Source organism: Ambystoma mexicanum, chromosome 2p (assembly GCF_040938575.1).
Source record: "Ambystoma mexicanum isolate Mex_15411 chromosome 2p, UKY_AmexF1_1, whole genome shotgun sequence".
In the NCBI taxonomy this organism is placed as follows: Eukaryota; Metazoa; Chordata; class Amphibia; order Caudata; family Ambystomatidae; genus Ambystoma; species Ambystoma mexicanum.
In genome coordinates, this window is record NC_090923.1 from 275,303,802 (window position 1) to 275,320,346 (window position 16,545).

At 43.0% G+C, this 16,545-nt stretch overlaps 1 protein-coding gene across 1 annotated transcript in view; it reads right to left on the minus strand.

The window, feature by feature from the left end:
• The window catches only part of LOC138566371 (inter-alpha-trypsin inhibitor heavy chain H3-like), a 669,737-nt gene that overhangs the window by 304,782 nt on the left and 348,410 nt on the right, over nucleotides 1–16,545 (minus strand). The gene's annotated exons all lie outside the window — the stretch shown is intronic.

A 16,545-nucleotide genomic window follows, 5' to 3' on the forward strand; every position in this document is an offset into this window, starting at 1 on the left:
AGGCCAGACCGAATCAGAGAACCCTAGCATGTTTAGCCAATCACTGTGTACCAGCAGCGTAGCATGGGGTATAATTTTCTTTTCAGAGGCCTCCTGTGGTGTGGCAAGGAGGTTTGAAAAGAGCAACAGCCTGCCACCCTTGCTCTTTCACAAACCTAGCCACAGTTGTTTTCAATGTTCAGGAAAGGTGTGAGGCAGCAACTTAAACGAGCCTGAATACTGTGGATCCAATGAGCCCAATGAACACCATACCATGAATGGTTAGTGGGGTTCGCGGGAACCCCACTCTACTTTAAAATCAAGCGCCACAGGGTAAATAATGAGTGTACACAAAGGGTATTTGAATTTGAAAATTATATTTCAGAAAAAATGCCCTATAAGAGACACGTGTTTCGGCGGATACATCGCCTTTTTCAATCAGGGCTAAGAAAGTTTACACAAACAGGTCATAAAACATATTAGTAAGTACAAGACGGTTCGGTGAAATAATAAGCAGTTGAAAAAACAATGTAAAATCAATATTGCAAAAATTAGTGCACAGAGAGATATGGAAGGGGGAAAAGGGGAGGATTGTTAGGGACGGTAGAGATATCAACAAAGGGGAAATAAAAGATGATCATCATAATGTTAATTGCAATGTGTGGACAAGTTCAGCTAATTAGGAGCAGATTTTTTGAGGCGAATACAGTTGTCTTATTCATCACACTCGACATCTTACCCGATTTGGTGCAAGCTATAAGTCAAATCATTGGTTGTTTGGAGGTTGTCATGGGATAAATCCCGCCTGTGGGGAAATTTACACATATTACTATGTGGTTTCTTTATGGGTTGCTTATTACAGAGAGTCCATTGGTTGCGGGTGCTGGGTAACATAGGAGTTTACAGACTAATAATTTTGTGATTCGGACTGGGAGTGAAAATAGCGCTTTATCTGTGTTACAAAGACCGTCGGGTTACGGGTTGTGGCAAATGGAGCCAATCTCAGGATCGTGAGACATTTGTTTGTTTTATTACAAAATATAGTGGTAATTAATGGGCGGTAGGCCAGTGTAGGGGAAAGCAGTCTAGTAAGATCTTGAGAATAATGCAAAAACCGTACATTTGTGGGTTTTAGCTATTACTAATTACATCCTCGTATTCTGATTCACATTCGTGAATGAAGAAAAACATGCAAGTGTGAGCGAGATTATCGGGAGGCTATAAGCAAGGTTTCCGCGAATTAGGTGCGCTCGTGATTTGCGCGAGTTAGGTGCGCTCATGGATTAGGGGGCTTAGGGCTTACCTCGCAAGAGGTGGTCTTCGTCACAAGCGTCGGCATCTGAATGCGAGCACAGACGCCGCGCTTCAAAGTAGTGTTATGTTGCAGTCGTCACCATGACGACTGTAGTCCTTTTTCCGCTTATATCATTTAAACTTGGCAGTTTAAGGTTGCCTTAGTAACAATGTAAGTATTATTCAAAATACTCACATTTTGTTAAAAAACCCGGGGGAGAGAAAGATCAAACTACCGTTTTCATAACTTGGAGATTCATATGGTATATGTAAACAACAACTATTGGCGAGAATAATTAAGGGGAAGTCTCCTTTGAGTAAGGGCTTGCCTATAGTAAAGGAAAAATATGTGTCATAGTAAATAGATATGGATTGTATGTATATTCACAGATATCTTGAATTTAGGCGTCTGATAGATGGGGTGTCACTGGTATCATTATCAAACCTTCATTATTTACATTCATATATGTCACTTCCGACAATATTTTGAAAGGTAAAGTAAATATACAAAAGAGAGAGAGCAGGATCTCAATGATTCAGAGGAAAACTCCCATCTCGGTGTCTGCGTTCAAGCCTACTCTTGTGGTTCTGAAGTGACATATGGTACGGGCTTCTTGTCGTCTTAGTTCAAGTTCTTGGTTGCCTCCTCTTCTTCCTGGGATAATTTTACTAAGACCAATAAATTTGATGTCATTTTTATCGTCCATTTGATGGTCTGCCTGCCAGTGTACTGCAAGTGGTAATGAGGAATCTTGGCTTCCTATCGATGAGAGATGCTCTCTTATCCTTATCCTCAGTTCTCATATAGTACTGCCCACATATATCTTGTGGCAAGTGCAGATGATTGCGTAAACCACAAATTTCGATTTGCAGTTAGTTATCTTTAATCATGGTCGAGGTACCGAAGTTATCTGTGAATTTCGTAGTTGGACAGTGGGCATATTTACACATTGTGCAAATCCCACATTTTCTGAAACCAAAAGACATTGTTTGTAGCCAAGTGTTTTGCTGTGGTTGATCTACTTCTGGCAGCATTGAAGGGCTGATAGTTGACTTAAGCGTTCTGGCCCTCCGATAGATGATTGTTGGGCGGACGTCAATGTATTTCAGGAGATGCCAGTTCTTACGTAATATTGTTCGCAGTGTACCATTATTTGCACAGTAAGTAGTGATGAATTTAACTGTTTCTGGTCTTTTTTCTGAGGATCAGTTTGTGGATATAAGAGTCGAGTCCCTTGTTATCAAATGAGCTTTATCAAATGCTGCTTTGATAAATCTGGTTTTGTATCCTCCTGCTTTAGATCTGGTGTGCAACGTTTGGCATTCTTTTTCAAAGGTTGTCGAATCAGTGCAATTGCGACATGCTCAAATAAATTCTCCTTTGGGAATGTTATTTTTCACAGGATCAAAATGGCAGCTTGTTGCGTACAGGGTTGAATTCACCTCTGTCTGTTTCCGATATGTTTTAGTTAGCAGGTTATTGTCTTGAACATAGATAGTAAGATCTAGGAAATTAATGTGTGTTCTACTGTGGGTGCCAGTGAACACTATTCCCAAAGAATTGCAGTTTGCTCTTTTCATGAATTCATTCAGACCATCTGATGTTGCTTTCCATATTAATAGCACGTCATCTATATAGCGTGTCCACATGATCACATTTTCATTGTATGCTATGTCAGTATAGATGTATGTGTCTTTGAACATTCCCATGAATAGGTTGGCGATGGCTGGAGCGAATTTCACTCCCATCGCTACACCTCTTTTTTGTCGATAGTACTGACCATTAAAGAGAAAAATGTTGTTAGTAAAGTAGTTTTTCCCTTTACTATAGGCAAGCCCTTACTCAAAGGAGACTTCCCCTTAATTATTCTCGCCAATAGTTGTTGTTTACATATACCATATGAATCTCCAAGTTATGAACACGGTAGTTTGATCTTTCTCTCCCCCGGGTTTTTTAACAAAATGTGAGTATTTTGAATAATACTTACATTGTTACTAAGGCAACCTTATACTGCCAAGTTTAAATGATATAAGCGACCCAATGTCCGACTCAGAACGTCAAACATGGCGCCCTGCCCTCGCATGACTCCATGAAAAGGAAAAAGGACTACAGTCATCATGGTGACGACTGCAACATAACACTACTTTGAAGCGCGGCGTCTGTGCTCGCATTCAGATGCCGACGCTTGTGACGAAGACCAACTCTTGCGAGGTAAGCCCTAAGCCCCCTAATCCACGAGCGCAGCTAACTCGCGCAAATCACGAGCGCACCTAGTTCACGTAAACCATGCTTATAGCCTCCCGATTTTCTCGCTCACACTCGCATGTTTTTCTTCATTCACGAATGTGAATCACAATACGAGGATGTAATTAGTAATAGCTAAAACCCACAAATGTACTGTTTTTGCATTATTCTCAAGATCTTACTAGACTGCTTTCCCCTACACTGGCATACCGCCCATTAATTACCACTAAATGTTGTAATAAAACAAACAAATGTCTCACGATCCTGAGATTGGCTCCATTTGCCACAACCCGTAACCCGACGGTCTTTGTAACACAGATAAAGCGCTATTTTCACTCCCAGTCCGAATCACGGAATTATTAGTCTGTAAACTCCTATGTTACCCAGCACCCGCAACCAATGGACTCTCTGTAATAAGCAACCCATAAAGAAACCACATAGTAATATGTGTAAATTTCCCCACAGGCGGGATTTATCCCATGACAACCTCCAAACAACCAATGATCTGACTTATAGCTTGCACCAAATCGGGTAAGATGTCGAGTGTGATGAATAAGACAACTGTATTCGCCTCAAAAAATCTGCTCCTAATTAGCTGAACTTGTCCACACATTGCAATTAACATTATGATGTTCATCTTTTCTTTCCCCTTTGTTGATATCTCTACCGTCCCTAACAATCCTCCCCTTTTCCCCCTTCCATATCTCTCTGTGCACTAATTTTTGCAATATTGATTTTACATTGTTTTTTCAACTGCTGATTATTTCACCGAACTGTCTTGTACTTACTAATATGTTTTATGACCTGTTTATGTAAACTATCTTAGCCCTGATTAAAAAAGGCGATGTATCTGCCGAAACACGTGTCTCTTATAGGGCATTTTTTCTGAAATATAATTTTCAAATTCAAATACCTTTTGTGTACACTCATTATTTACCCTGTGGCGCTTGATCTTAAAGTAGAGTGGGGTTCCCGCGAACCCCACTAACCTTTCTGTTTTACCGGAGTAGGGGGTTGTTACTCCGTCACTCTACCGATCAGCAGCCATTTTTCGAAGAGCGCAGGACACAGATGATTGGCATCACCAAAAATCCCCAATCTACTGGAAGACCATACCATGTTCATTTAATTGTCAGCAAGGACCCTCCATCTGTGGACAGAGAATACCTAGGCCGAATGGAGATTTAATGTATATGTCTATCTCAGGCAGCATCTGAGGTGGTCCATTAAGAGAGCTTGCTAAACTAGACTTGCAGCCGCAATCAAAGCAGTCAGAACCACCCACTAACAATGAGAGCTCCCTTAGGGTGTACTGTGCATGTCTCAGTGAAGGGAACTTTAGAGGTGGTGGCTGGTAGGCTGAAATCATCAGTCTATGATATGAAGGGTCTACTGTAGCATCAACCATCCATTGGCACAAAAGGCACATGTGGGGCCGTCTACAATCCATATCACCCCATAGATCCTACATAGCAGAATAGATGTCTATAGGTGCCTGCTCAATGGGAGTAGAAATGACCGTATGCATCCAGGGCTACCCTACTGCAGCTGCACTACTGAAAGGTGGTGTTGGTAGAAATAATGACAACTATCATGAATGTGTGTCTTTGATAATGTGCTTATTTTGGAGAAACAGGGATTAGACACTGCCATTCCTCATGAAACATTGTCTCACGGCTGACGTGCATGACTCGCAAATAAGTGACACTTTGCTTTTACAAGGTATTGTTAAATAAAATGCATTTTCTTTTACAAAAAAGCATTTTGTTACTATCACACCTATTTTTCAGAAATGCCCCATACTTATTTCAGTGGCCTGGAAAAAAAACATAGCTTCTTAGCGTCTGGTAGGCATGAATGAGGTAAAATAAGTGACTCAAACAGCCACGTTTCAGAGGGAAACTGTTTCATTCCAAACATTTAGACATCTGACAAGTGCATAATGGCCAGATAAGTGTCATGCATATACGAGTGTCCATTGTCACGAATAATGGCACAATGGAAAAAATCCCTTCAAACACATATTCATGCTGAGAGAAACTGCCACTAAATGCAGGGATGTCATTTGGGGGTCGCCAGGGGTCGTAACTGTGACCCCTGGGTGCTATAGCTGCAACCCATGGGGACTCCCTTGCGACCCCAAAAATGTATTTTCACTAAATAATTTACAAAAATAAATAAATATCCTGGTGTAGAGGTTTGAGCTGACGGTGACATGTGGCACATGACACATGCAATGTTCAGCTCCAACCACTTCTCCCTCAAATTTCTCGCAGCTCACATACAGGAACCAGGAAGCTCTCGCAGCTTCCTGGTTCCGGTTTGTGAACAGCACAGAGGAGTCGATGGTGGCCTGAAAGGAACGATCAAAACTGCAAAAAAAAAGTAAGAAGTTTTTATTTTTTAGGATGTGTATTTTGCATGTGTGAAGTGGTGAGTGCCAGATGTATGTATGTGAATGGTGGGTGAATTAGAAATGTGATGTTATGTGTGTTTTTGAATGTTCTGGGTGGGTGGCTGTGTGCCTGTGTAGAGAATCCAATGAGTGGATGTAGGAGAAGGTGTGAGTGACTGGTGGGTAAATGAGAAGTGATGTGATGTGTGTTTTAGAATTTTTCTGGGTGGGTGTGTGCCTGTGTAGAGAATGCAATGAGTGGATGTAACAGAAGGTGCGAGTAACTGGTGGGTGAATGAGAAGTGATGTGATATGTGTTTTTTAATGTTCCTGGGCGGGTGGGTGTGAGGACGTATGTTCATAGAATGCAGTGAATGGATGTAAGAGAAGGTGTGAGTCTCTGGTGGGTGAATGAGATGTGATGTGTGTTTTGAATGTCCTGATTGGGTGGGTGCGTGCCTGTGTAGAGAATGCAATGCGTGGATGTAGAAGATGTGAGTGACTGGTGGGTAAATGAGATGTGATGTGTATTTTTGAATGTTCTGGGTGGGTGTGTGCATGTGTAGAGAAAGCAATGAGTGGATGTAAGAGAAGGTGTGAGTAACTAGTGGGTGAATTAGAAGTGATGCGATGTATGTCTTTGAATGTAGTTGGGTGGGTGGGTTGGTTAGTCTGTTCAGAGATTGCAGTGAGTGGATGTAAGAGAAGGTGTGAGTGACTGGTGGGTGAATGAGAAGTGATGTGGTGTGATGTGTGTTATTGAATGTTCCGGGTGGGTGGGTGTGTGCCTGTGTAGAGAATGCAATTGCAATTAGTGGATGGAGGAGAGGTGTGAGTGACTGGTGGGTGAATGAGAAGTGATGTGATGTGCGTTTTTGAAGAATGTATGTTTGTCTGTTCAGAGAATGCAGTTAGTGGATGTAAGAGAAGAATGACTGGTGGCTGAATGAGTATGAATGTGATAGTGTGTGTTTGAATGTTCTGCACAGGGTTTGGTGTGTACCTGTGTGGTGAATCCAGTGTGAGGGAATGTGAAAGTGGATGTATGTGTCAGTGAACAGAGGGTGAAAGGGGATCCATGTGTGTGTAAGGCCCAGGGAGACTGTAGATCACTGGAGCATTTTTGACGCATCCTTTATTGACTTTGCATGTTTTACTGGTATTTTTGGACAGATCCAAGTTCATGTGTGTCATTACCTGGCTAGAATGGCATTTTGGTGCAGTCAGTCTAGCCACTGCTTACTATGGCACGACATTTTTTACTTGCATCTTTAAAAAAGCAAGCATGATAAGTAGTGTTACCTTGCTAGACTGATGTTTTGGTGTAGCGGTCTGTATTTTTTTTTACTGTAGCATTACATTTTATTAACTGAGCATCTATGATGACTCAAGCATGATAAGTGCTCTCCTGGGTCTAGACTGGCTTACACTAGAACCTGTTTGGACAGGTGTTCATATTTATGACATGTCACTTTTAGTGGGCAAACCAATGGGAGCATGTTCTTACAAAGGAGTACTGGCATATATTGACAGAGCCAGTTGTGTGCCCAGTGCCAGTAATGATACTATAAAACAACATGTTAAAGCGAACATGAGTATGGTCTTGTATGGAATACTAGCATATGTTGGTGGAGCCAGCATGGAAAGGTATGGGCACAGCCTGCATGAACATGTTTGTTATACTGGCATATATTGCAGGGACTGGCATGATAATGCATTGGGAAATGCCCTGTGCACTTTTGGTGACTTGCATCTTTTTTTCATGATTTACCACACACCCTACACAACTGATTGTTGTCCTTTTATCCAAATTGTTGGCCTTTTACTCACATTTTCACAGCAAGTGTGTTGTGTAATGCACCATTATTCAAAACATGTTCTCAGGGGAGGGAGAAGAATCCCCCCTGACCCTGCCCAAACCCGTTTGTTGGTTCAAGTTTCCTCGCTACACTCGGTCGCATTCACATACTTGTGGCAAATATTTACACCCTCCCAAAAAAACAACTGACCTGGTATATTTGTGCACCAAACACTGCCTCCTTCTTTCTATGTTACTTTAAACATTTCAGCTTTGATTAAAAAACATTTACTTTTTTCACTTGCCGTAGTGCATGCCCCTGCAGTGCCATTATCATCATGGATATTGCGCACACATGGTGGTCCGGACTGTCCCGGGTGTGGTGTGCTCTGTGCTTTGTTAAGGAGCTTGAGGGGGGGCCCACAGCGTGGCTCGCACGGGACCCCCCACATTTTGTGCTATGCCTTTGGGCACCACTGGGTCTGACAAAGGGGTAGTGTGCAGTGCGCACCTTGAAGTCTGACAGTGAGTCCCAGAGTGAGAAGCAATTTAAAAACTATGGGGGTCTTGGGTATATTGAAATAACCTCTCTCTGGTATTATACTCCAGCAAAGATAACATTATACGGTGCATTCCCCTGTGTGCATGCAGACCAGTCTAATAGGTTTCTTCTATCGTAGTGGTAGCTGACTCAGTGCTTTTTTGGCATGTTTATTACAGCAATGCCACAGATAACGCGCACTTCTGTGTCCATTGATCTATAGATGTTTCATACACTAGCTGTAGCCTGCGTTAGAGATTTCGTTTACCCTGTTAAAAATACTGCATTATGTATGTTTTCCAAATAGACCCCACTTCGAATCTGGAAAATGGCATTCCACAATTGTGTGATTGTGGACAAATTATGCCTCACTCTGTGCCTCGGTTGGTTCTTATATCTAGCTGAAATGAGAGGGCCTGGAAACACGGGTGCGAGATGCTTCTGAAAAAAACGGAAGGTCGTTTGCCATCACTTCCCTTGATGTCACTTGGGCACAGAGTCAAATGATATCACTTCCTGTTATGTCATCAGGGGTAAAGGGCCGTGTGATGTCACTCCTGCTACCCCTGGCTTTTCGGTGAAATTATGTTTATGATTTAATGTTCAATGTAACTTAAATAGTCTCACAAATGCACAGTTGTCAACACAGTTTCTTGAAAGTTTATTTGGTGGAGAAGCCCCGAAGCAGGCTATAAACTGCTCTTTGTCATACCAACGTTGTTTCAATGTATTTGACCATATGTGCTTACAAATGCACCATTAATTACTAAATAAACATTCATTCTATGCTACACTGATCCCTACTTTCTTTTCAACTGGTCCTACATAGTTTCGACCAAAGCTACTACTCATAATGATGTACAATACTGTGATGAATGCACTAGGAAGCACCAGGAAATATCTCGACAGACATTGGCTCTGACAATACCGCCAGCATAAGCAGGTTAAACAGTGCAGCAAAGGGTTAAATGTTCCTGTAGAGGGGGAGGATAATTGACAGTGTTTTCTAATCAATCACAGCAGGGATTCAGGCTGTTGTCTTTTTCTCTTGTTTTGTGATTGCTAGGGAACGGAGGAGCTGGAGGAGGAAAACGACGGTTACGTTTGGGCTTACTAACAAGAAGCCGGATTAAACGAAACCAGACACGGAAGAAGAGATATATGTATATATATAAAAATAGAAGCGAGCAGAAGTTGCACCGTTGCAGTGTTTGTTAAGTTAAGAATATATTTAAAGAAGCGTCCCACGGAAACGCCGTAGAAGAAAACTCGAAGCGGCAAAATTCCCGACTGAGTGTCGGAGCGATTGTAGAGGTGAGAGCCCTTTGAGGGGAGAGAAGCAGAATACGAACATGCGTAGCTACTCCGAAGTCGCTGCAGAAACTCCTGAGTTGTGTGAAAGGCGGATCACAACAACGGGAAAAGTGGGCAGAGTTTACTCGGAGTCGCTGAGAAGGGAGAGAACAGCTGCAAAGTGAGGCGGAACTCTTTTCTAGTCGTCGCCTGAAGTAGGAAGCTGAAGAGAGCGGCGGAGAGCAGCCGCCGAAGCCGACGCAGCACACAGCTGATCGGAGACGAGAGACGCTTCGTAATTGATGAGGTGAGAGGAATGAAGCCGGCGGAGGGCGGGGGCCGCTAAAAGTGTTCATTGTATGCTCGAGCAGTTTAACGAAATACAGGGGGAAGCTTGATATACAGCAGAAGTGGAAAGACAGCGAATACATCCGAGAGTAATAGAGAGAGATTATAAACCAGGACTGAGAAGTAAGGTACAAGTGGTGAAAAGTCAAAGAAGCTTTACAAAAGCCAAGTTAAAAAGCCAATTGTTCCAAAGTCAAGAATGAACTCGAAACATCTAGAGAGTATCAAGCCATAGCCCAAAGGCACTTGGGGAATAACATGAGCGCTACTTGAAGAGAACGTAACAAACAGCCAAAACAGAGAAAGATAGTAATACAGGAAAAGAGACTATGAGGTGTTTGTGAGAACAGAGACTGTGAGAAAGATCTTAAGAACTTGAGAGAATAACTTTAAGAGGATTACCTGAATTATCCAGCGGCGGTACCTGAAATAATTATAAGCCGAGGTCGACAAAAGAGTTAAAGACGTATCCTTTTATCTCTAAACCAAGAGAAGTAAAGTTAATAAAAAGTGTGTTTGAAATAGAATAACTTCTACTTCCGGCCTCAGTGTTATTATTACAGAACTTGCAAAGTGCCGTCTTACAAATCTGGTGTCAGAAGTGGGATCGTTATAAAACGCCATGGTAGAACTCATCAAGACATTGAGTGAGGGACAGCAACTTCTCCAGCAAGCTTTGCAGTTACAAAATCAGCAGGCACAAGCTGATAGACAGGCGTTCCAACAGGCCATTCAAGTCCAACAAGCCCAATTATTGGAGGCTACTGCTGTACGAAGACATGCTCAGGTACCCGCTTCAGTACTTCTAAAGTATGTCACTGGAGAAGATCCCGCTCATTTCTTTGTTAATTTTGAAAGAGTGGCGAGGAATGCCCAATGGCCTACTGAAAGCTGGTGCCACTATATTGCGCCGCTCATGACAGGCGTGATGCAGAGTGCATACCAGGCGGCAAACCCAACGGGAGAGACGACTTATATGGAAATGAAGAGAGTGGTCCTAGAACGTTTGGGTCACGATGAGGAGGCCTATAGACTAAAGTTCTGTGAGATCAAGTTGCAATCGGAAGAGACGCCCCGGCAACTCTTTTATAGAGTAAAAGAGCTGGGAGATAAGTGGTTGCAAACACCGAACACCACAGTTCCAGAGATGAATGAGAAGATTGTTATGGAACAATTCATTGAAGCCCTACCCATCCCTATGCAACGCTGGGTTCGTCAACATCATCGGCCCAGCCTTGTGGAGGCCGTTAACATTGCCTCCGCTTACCAGAAAGCTGGTCAGGGACGCTCAATGAATTATTTGACAAACATCAAACCAAATACCAATTTCAACAACTCTACTTCCAAGAGCCTAGGCCCTTCAAGATGGCCCAACTCAATGCTCAGGAAAACAGATTGGGAACCTGCGAGAGTGAGACCCACTAGTGAAAGTCCCGCCGGAATTCGAGCACCAAGTGTGGGACCTAGAGGAATACAGTGCTTCGAGTGCGGAGAATGGGGGCACTTGGCGAGGATGTGCCCTAAAAGAGCCAAGACGGAACCGATGGACGTGGGGAACATGGAGGTTCCCAAGGAAGGAGAGTTGGCTGAACCAGAAATAGTGACAAGATCTCCTTATACCTACACCTGTGAGGCTGAGTTCGATGGGAAACCCACGAGAGCCCTAGTGGATACCGGCAGTCTACAAACCGTAGTGAGTACTAAACTAGTAGGGGATGTGAAGCTTTCTAGCAAAAAGATTCCTATAAGATGTGTCCATGGGGATGTGAAATCTTACCCTACCAAAGAAATAAATTTAAAGGTGGCGGGAGAACAAATGGAGGTCAGGGCCGCTGTGATGCCGGTATTGCCAGAGCCACTCCCGATGGGGGCAGGTGTACCGAACTTTGACAGGATAGTGAAGAAAGTTGAGGAGAATTGGTGGCAAGAAGCTCCGTTTGCTCAATGTGATATTCCGAAAACCCTAACTAAAAAGAGGAAAACCAAAGCTTCTATAAGGAGGTCGAAGAAAGACTGGGGAGAAAGAAATGTCCTTCCGATAGTGGTCGATTGGAAGATTGACGAAGGTGGCGACAGTTTTCGCATTGGCCCAAGAATTAGACCCACTATTGGCCAATGCTAGGGCGAATGTTCAGGATGAAATATCAGGAAAAGGACCTTTCTTCATCAAAGAGAAAGATTTCTACTATCGGTACAGTAAGGATGGCAATGGAGTTATCTCCAAACAGTTATTAGTCCCAGGAAAATACTAACAGACAGTCATGGAAGTAGCTCATGTACAATTGGGCGAAGGCCATTTAGGGACAGAGAAAACCACTCAGAAAATCTTAGGGAGGTTTTACTGGCCAGGAATATACGCTCAAGTGTCCCGATTTTGCCAGACCTGCCAGGAGTGTCAGAAGAAAAATCGAGCAAATGTAAAAAAAGCTCCACTCCAACCCATGCCAATTGTTTTGGAGCCTTTTAGTAGAATCGGTTTGGATATTGTTGGACCTTTAGAGCCATCATCCAGAGGTCATAAATACATCCTAGTGCAGGGGTCTGCAACCTTTGGCTCCCAGATGTGTTTGGACTACCATTCCCATCCGGCCTGTACAGCATAGTCAATGTCAGGAGATCATGGGAGTTGTAGTCCGAAACATCTGGAGAGCCACAGGTTGCAGACCCCTGTTTAGTGGTTGTAGATTACGCAACTAGGTATCCTGAGGCTTTCCCCCTCAAGTCGACTAGTGCTCCAAACATTTGTGACGTATTGATACCTTTCTTCAGTCGGGTGGGTATACCAAAAGAAATCATCACAGATCGTGGGACTAATTTTATGTCAGCCGTCATGGAGCAAGTTTGTGGGTTTTTAAAGATAAAACACTTGAAGACGGCTGTATATCACCCGCAAACTGATGGTCTCGTAGAGAGATATAATCAGACCATTAAGCAGATGTTACGTAAGTCAGTGGAACCGGGAGAAAGGGGTTGGGATCGGATTTTACCATGGATATTACTCACACTACGCAACACACCCCAATCCTCCACAGGGTTTTCTCCGTTTGAACTGATGTTTGGGAGACCGGTGAGAACATTACTCGAAATTTTGAAAGAAAGTTGGGAAGAAAATCCAGGTCAGGAGATTTCTCCAACAGAATATGCCTGTCAACTTAAAGAAAGAGTAGAGTTCTTGCAGAAAATCGCACGAGAAAATTTGTTAAAGAATCAAATCAAGCAAGAATACTATTATAACCTGAACTCTCAATTGAGAACCTTCCAAAAAGGAGATAAGGTATTGGTATTATTACCAACCTCTGAAAACAAAATGTTGGCTACATGGAGGGGGCCGTATGTGATCGAAGAAGTCCTGGGGCCTTTGACCTATAGAGTAAGACAAGATGATCGAAGATTTCCAACCCAAAGATATCATGTAAACCTGCTTAAAAAATGGTCTGAACCAGAGACGTCTATAGCAATGATAAACACCCAGGTAATACCTATGGAGCAGTTCCCGCAAACAAAAGTAAACTTGGGAATGGAACCATTAAATATAAATGAAAAGTTGTCAGAGAAACAGAAGTTGGAACTCTTGGACCTTAACCAGAAATATGCAGAGATCTTTTACAGCTTACCAGGCAGGACAAAGTTAGCCTACCATTGCATTGAGACTCGTCCTGGGGAAGTGGTCAGGATCAGACCTTACAGAATTCCAGAGGCAAAGCTAGAATCAATCAAGAAGGAGATCCAGGAGATGTTGGAGGTGGGAGTCATAGAACCCTCCAGGAGTGAGTGGTCATCTCCAATAGTTTGAGTCCCTAAAGCAGATGGATCAACTCGTTTTTGCTTAGATTTCAGGAAGTTGAATGAGATCTCAAAATTCGACGCCTATCCTATGCCTAGGATTGAAGATCTGCTTGACCAACTCGGAAAAGCCAGATTTTTGACAACCATAGATTTAACGAAAGGGTATTGGCAAATACCTCTCCATCCTGATGATAAGGAAAAGACCGCTTTTGCCACCCCCTCAGGGTTATTTCAATTTACGGTTCTACCTTTTGGACTACATGGAGCGCCTGCAACGTTCCAAAGGTTGATGAACTGAATAATTAGAGGGCATGAAGGTTATGTGGGAGCATATCTGGATGATATTATTGTATTTAGTCAAACATGGAAGGATCACCTTATTCATCTGGAAACAGTGTTTCGACTGCTACAAAGCTCAGGGCTTCATGTAAATCCGAAGAAGTCGTTCATGGCTAATTTTCATACAAAGTATTTGGGCTATTTTGTGGGGCAAGGCATCACAAAAGCCCCAAGAGGAAAAATTAGTGGCTATAAAGAACTTACAATTTCCAGTGAGTCCCAGGCAAGTGAGGGCTTTCCTGGGCTTTATAGGCTACTACAGAAGGTTCATACCCCATTTTTCCACGTTGGCGACTCCACTAACCAATCTTCTAAAAAACCTCAGCACCGCCACGAAAGGAATGGCGTACGTCAGAAACGGAAGGAGCTTTTAACAACCTGAAGAAGGCTCTTTCCGAGAAAGCAATCCTGCATTGTCCTGACTTCTCAGCACCATTTTATCTACATACCGATGCATCGGGTACAGGCCTGGGAGCAGTGCTGTATCAAAACCAAGGGGAGGCAGAAAGACCTGTTGTATTCATAAGTAGGAAGTTACTTCCCCACGAGATGCATTACGCCACAATTGAAAAAGAGTGCCTAGCGGTAAAGTGGGCTATTGAGGCATTGCGTTATTACCTGTTGGGACGAGAGTTCACTCTGGTGACTGACCATGCCCCTCTAGTATGGTTAGCACGTAATAAGGACACAAATCCCAGAGTTCTCAGGTGGTTTCTGGCTCTGCAACCCTTCACTTTCAAAACGATCCATCTACCTGGGAAATTACTGGCACAGACCGATTTTTTGTCTCGTAACGCCGCCCTTCCCGAGCGTAAGGGCCTAGAAGAGGGGGTGTGTGATGAATGCACTAGGAAGCACCCAGGAAATATCTCGACAGACATTGGCTCTGACAATACCGCCAGCATAAGCAGGTTAAACAGTGCAGCAAAGGGTTAAATGTTCCTGGTAGAGGGGGAGGATAATTGACAGTGTTTTCTAACCAATCACAGCAGGGATTCAGGCTGTTGTCTTTTTCTCTTGTTTTGTGGTTGCTAGGGAACGGAGGAGCTGGAGGAGGTAAACGACGGTTACGTTTGGGCTTACTAACAAGAAGCCGGATGAAACGAAACCAGACACAGAAGAAGAGATATATGTATATATATAAAAATAGAAGCGAGCAGAAGTTGCACCGTTGCAGTGTTTGTTAAGTTAAGAATATATTTAAAGAAGCGTCCCACGGAAACGCCGTAGAAGAAAACTCGAAGCGGCAAAATTCCCGACTGAGTGTCGGAGCGACTGTAGAGGTGAGAGCTCTTTGAGGGGCGAGAAGCAGAATACGAACCTGCGTAGCTACTCCGAAGTCGCTGCAGAAACTCCCGAGTTGTGTGAAAGGCTGATCACAACAACGGGAAAAGTGGGCGGAGTTTACTCGGAGTCGCCGAGAAGGGAGAGAACAGCTGCAAAGTGAGGCGGAACTCTTTTCTAGTCGTCGCCCGAAGTAGGAAGCTGAAGAGAGCGGCGGAGAGCAGCCGCCGAAGCCGACGCAGCACACAGCTGATCGGAGACGAGAGACGCTTCGTAATTGATGAGGTTAGAGGAATGAAGCCGGCGGAGGGCGGGGGCCGCTAAAAGTGTTCATTGTATGCTCGAGCAGTTTAAAGAAATACAGGGGGAAGCTTGATATACAGCAGAAGTGGAAAGACAGCGAACACATCCGAGAGTAATAGAGAGAGATTATAAACAAGGACTGAGAAGTGAGGTACAAGTGGTGAAAAGTCAAAGAAGCTTTACTAAAGACAAGTTAAAAAGCCAATTGTTCCAAAGTCAAGAATGAACTCGAAACATCTAGAGAGTATCACGCCATAGCCCAAAGGCACTTGGGGAATAACATGAGCGCTACTTGAAGAGAACGTAACAAACAGCCAAAACAGAGAAAGATAGTAATACAGGAAAATAGACTATGAGGTGTTTGTGAGAACAGATACTGTGAGAAAGATCTCAAGAACTTGAGAGAATAACTTTAAGAGGATTACCTGAATTATCCAGCGGCGGTACCTGAAATAATTATAAGCCGAGGTCGACAAAAGAGTTAAAGACGTATCCTTTTATCTCTAAACCAAGAGAAGTAAAGTTAATAAAAAGTGTGTTTGGAATAGAATAACTTCTACTTCCGGCCTCAGTGTCATTATTACAGAACTTGCAAAGTGCCGTCTTACAAATACATAACATACAACTTTATTTGTCAAGCAAATGTTCTTTAAATTCCACCAGGTTTTGACTAATGTGTTTAAAAGAGGACCATATAAAACTGCAAGGGGTAAGGGGTGCATTTGTTCAGTTTCCTTGGTGCTGAACGAAGAATGCTAAACCAACCTGTGAAATAGTATGACGTAAAATATTTTGACCAATGTTCCTCATCTCATATTCTTAAAACTGAACCATTTTCTACCAATAAATTCCCATGAATAGAACTGCTAGCCATTCTTTTTCAAATGAAGTTAAAAATGATTGAAAATTCACCACTTCAATTGTTGTAAATTATTGCAAAT